Source organism: Gopherus evgoodei, chromosome 6 (genome assembly GCF_007399415.2).
Source record: "Gopherus evgoodei ecotype Sinaloan lineage chromosome 6, rGopEvg1_v1.p, whole genome shotgun sequence".
Classification (NCBI taxonomy): Eukaryota; Metazoa; Chordata; order Testudines; family Testudinidae; genus Gopherus; species Gopherus evgoodei.
In genome coordinates this window covers 37,566,469-37,571,040 of record NC_044327.1, presented here as the reverse complement: position 1 = coordinate 37,571,040, position 4,572 = coordinate 37,566,469, and the positions used below count along the sequence as shown (strand labels likewise).

General features: G+C 40.9%; 1 long non-coding RNA gene across 1 annotated transcript; it reads right to left on the bottom strand.

Annotated features, from left to right (window-relative positions):
- Positions 1 to 373: 373 nt before the first annotated feature.
- LOC115653108 lies at positions 374 to 4,336 on the bottom strand. The gene is made up of 3 exons (XR_004000846.1): positions 4,323 to 4,336; positions 2,504 to 2,507; positions 374 to 519 (listed from the first exon to the last, which is right to left on the bottom strand). It is a non-coding gene; the product is annotated as an uncharacterized LOC115653108 (long non-coding RNA).
- Between the last annotated feature and the right edge of the window lie 236 nt (positions 4,337 to 4,572).

Here is a 4,572-nt window from a genome sequence, read left to right as displayed (position 1 = left end):
AAAGCAACATCCCATTAAGTACACATTTTATACAAACTTCTGAACAAAAAGGTGAGTAACAGCTGAGTGTGCTGCACTAGGCAAAGAAGTAGAGGCACACACATGAGCCAGCGTCCTGTTTAAAAAACACTCTGGTGGCCCACAAAGGGGAAAAATCCATTGTTGGATACAAATAAACACACACAGTAGTTGACTCATCATATGAAAAGTTTTGTTGTGACTCTGAGTAGTAACGTAGCCTTTCCCACCCAGTGTGTTAATACCACTTGTTTCTGCTTTAATCAGGTCAGTAATGAACATTTCATTGTGAAGATATTTACGGTGTAGAAACTCTCATGTGAAGACTCATAGACTAAGTCAGAAGGGACCATCAAGATCATCTAGTCTGACCTCCTGCACATCACATGCCACAGAACCTCACCCACCCGCTCCTGCAATAGGCCCGTAACCTCTGGCTGGGTTACTGAAGTCCGCAAATCATGATTTATAGACTTCACGTTACAGAGAATCAGCTGTTTACTCCAACCAGTCAGTAAGTGACCTGCGCCCGATGCTGCAAAGGAATGTGAAAATACCCTGAGACATTAAAGGGTCGTAGTGTGTGTGTGGGGGGGGAACAGCGAGAAGGAAAGTTGTCTTCATCCACACAAATCAAATCACCTCTTTGAGAATGGGTGCCCTGTCCCTGCCTATATAAAATCAGCACCACTGATATGACCTGTGCAATTTGCTGAGGTCCAGAATTTAGCACAAAACAACCTCTACCCTCTTTAAACCTCACTCAAAGGTCTAATTAGACCCAGTGATAGTGGGGTTCCTGATAGTAGGCTTTTCTCCACCTACCTGGTCCAATCCAGAGAAGTCCCCACAGCCAAGTCCTGCTCTGATGTGTGCTTACTTGGTTCAGGTCTGCGACATCAGCTCTTCCACCACTGGTCTGGTCAGTCCTCACTAGCTTGGGAAGTGCTGTGAAGCCAGCACTGTCTTGCTACCAGTCTGATCAGTCCTCACTGCAAAGCCAGCTCTGTACAAGCCGGTTCAGCTTGGTCCAGTCCTGCAGGATCATTCCACCCATGGTTCAAATCTCTAGATAGGGAACCCAGAGAAAATTGGACCCTTAGTGTCCCTGCTCTCTAAAATAGGGCTCCTAACCTCAAAGGCAAGTCCTTGTTGAACTTGAATCCTGTTCCCTCATCAGAGTCCACTGCCTGGGAAGGCATGGTGATCATTTACTCCAGACATTTCTGCATAATACCTATGTCCTTTCATCAATACAGGTACAGTAACAATCATTATATAATTCCCACTACAGTAAAACAGATTGTGGAACCATGGGTAAGCAATATTATATTTCATGTAAATAAGGCTGTCCAGAGCTTGCTTTTCCCCTGTAGAGGTAGCAGAAAGTTCCCTTCTTTTAAGCCTTCTAGCTCTAGGGCTAATAGAGAGGGAAAGCAATAAGGAAAATTATTTCCCCATTCATCTCTGTTCTCTTTTTTTGCTCTGTGCATGTATCTGCACAGGGGGTAAAGAGACATTAGACAAAGTCAGATCTTTATTAACCATATAGATGTGCTTTGTAAATGTTTTACTGTTATAATGAAACCACAGAACTCAAAACACAATAAAAGTCAGTGCTAGCCTTTATTTAAACAATTCTCTGGGTGTGCCAGAATTTGGTGACCTGTCCCTCCCCTACAAAACAATTGGGAACAAATATTCTCCTCCAACCCCAATGTCACCTCTAATTTTGTGGTCCCCTGGCCCTACAAAACAATTGGGAACAAATATTCTCCTCCAACCCCAATGTCACCTCTAATTTTGTGGTCCCCTGGGCAGCTATGCACTTCATCCACTCTGCCATCCAGCCTTGACAACTTCTAAAACAAGTGAACTTTTTAGTGTTTCATAAAATTACACATCAGGTCTTCATTTATGATGTGTGGCAGCTAAATTTTAAGGGATTGGCAAATTGACCATATATGGGTTAATCATTACATTCACTCTGAGGTCAAAATCTGTTCAGCCATGTCAGAACAACATGACTTGAAAATTAAGAGCCTGTGATAGGAAACACCATTGTGACAGACAGATGGAGCTAATCACAAAACAGTAGTTTAACGAGGTGATACCACATGACCATCATGTTCAGCTTTTGTCCCAAACATTTTACCCCAGCTATGCTTATAACACAATTAAGTTATGGCTCAGGGACAGTTCTGAGCTTTGTGTAAATGACAAACTGCACGGATATTATTTATCAGTAGGCTAGCAACTAATACAGTGAGGCCTGGCTTCATAACTCTGTACATCTGGATATACCAAAGGCCTAAAAACAGTATTGTAGCATGTACTGGGTGTACTTTTGATTTGCTTACTGAAAGCCTAAACATCTTCTCGAGTTTAATCAGGATTTAGCACTGCAGAAATAAAAGCCCACTCTGAGTTGGGAAAAGACTTGGATGCAGTTTCTGGTTCTGTTGCCTCTGCAATAAAACTGGACCATTCTGCCTCAGGCATCAGAGCAGGAATCAGGAGACTCGGGTTTTATCATTAGGTTTGCCACTGACGTGCTGGATGAATTAGAGCTGGGTGAAATTTTTTTTTGCATTAATGCTTTATTTCCAAAAAATGCAGGTTTTTGGTTTTTTTAATTTTTGATTTGCCAAACACTTTAGAAAACTGTCATTTTTGGTTCAACCCAAAACATTTCTCCCTTCTCAATTTTTTGAAATTGCCAGAGAACCAAAATACCCAGTATTTGCCCAGTGCCACTTGCAGTATGACCTTGGGCAAGCCACTTATCCTCTCTGTGCTTCATTTTCTCCATCTGTATAATCAGGATCGAAGTACCCACATTTATAAAGCACCAAACAGGTGTTAAATACAGTCGCCTCTCCTTCTGACACCTGTGCTCTATTTCTGACACTGCCATCACACTTCTGCTGAGCACTAGCAGATGTTTGAGGCTTTGCAGGTCAGCTTCCTAGTGGAGGAGAAATCTGTGACATTGGGCCTGGATATAGTCTATGTGCAAGTTGCTTTATTTCCACATATACACCAATCCTGGAAGAAAAGCAGTCACAAACAGCATGTAGGCAATCTCCTCTTTTGGAACTCTCAGCTCATACACCAGGAAGCTACACTGTCCCAAGTGTTGCTTCCAAGTATGAATAAAGCAGAGAGCAAAGTATTTGCTCAAAAGGACACCTGCATAACAAAAACTAACAATACTGTTTCTTCAAAGCCTAAAAACTTGATCACATACTAAGAAAAAAAAAACCCAACTCAGTAAAGCTATGTGTGACAGCACCATCTGATGACTCCTGCCATAACAGTGCTTTGTTCATTCAGTTAAGATTTTTGGAGTGTCTTAATTATACACCTGTGAACCAATTCACCACTCGTGTAGATGTGAGCCACTCCGTTTGACTTCTTTGGGAAATATTTGTATCCCATGAAGGGAGAACAGGATCCCAGAGTTTTAATATGGATATTAATATAGAAGGGACATTTTAAACCACATTGAACATACTCCTACAAAGTTTATGGCTATAAGGTATTTCTTTAATTTTACAGTGTGGATCTGACTGAACAGGAAAACGAGACTGTCCTGGAGTTCCTTTTTCCAGCTTGATTGAGACGTAATCAAACACATCTTTGGCATAAGAAATTAGTGGGAATTATGACCACTTATGCCAGAAGTGAATTTAGGCCATTGGATCTACTTTCATTTTGTTGATAAATCCCAAACTATCCAATCTCCAAAGCCTTTCAGATAAACACAATTCAGCAATCAGTAAAGCAAGCAATTCTCTGCAACAGGATATTTGATATAGCTCAATTCCTCCACTACCAGGATAAAACACATCTACTAATTTACTGTAAGGTTCAGGCAGAATTGTGAAAGAAGAGCTACACCATTTGAAAAATCTGAGCTTCCAAACTGGAAGTTTTGAGCTGTCACTATTTAATGACATCACAGTATAGCAAAAGGAGGAGGTGATGCAGAGATCCTCCCTTTTTCAGCCTCAGGCAACGGATTTTAAAATAAGATGATCTGAGTCTGGATATTACATTCTGGATGTTGGTCAAGTCTGTGTACTGCAACCTTTGCAGAGTATATAATCTTTGCAACCCTTGCTCAGGTAATTGTCTGTTTGCGTCACTTGGAGCTCTAAGTTCAAAAACACAAGCCAGTGTTCTGGTTTTGCTTTACAGCATGTTCTTCGCATCACATCAAATGATGTTTGTTTCCTTTCCACTGTGATCCCAATTTCTATAAAGTCATGTAATACTCTGCAAAGAGGGGCAAATAAAACATTTTAAATATGCATTCCACTGTGAAGTGCAACATGTCAAGTCTTTGGAAGGCTGAAACCAGTTTTTTTTTTTAAATAAAAATAAAAATAAACAAACAGGCATTGCAGTTTAGTTTGAGTGAAGTGGTTCTGTTAAATTAAGAAGTCAAGTACTCCTGAACCTAAGCCCATCTTTTAGGCTAAACTGAGGTTCCAGGAATTTGCGATACGGACTCCATCTTCCTCCCAATACAGCCCCTATATCTTCCAG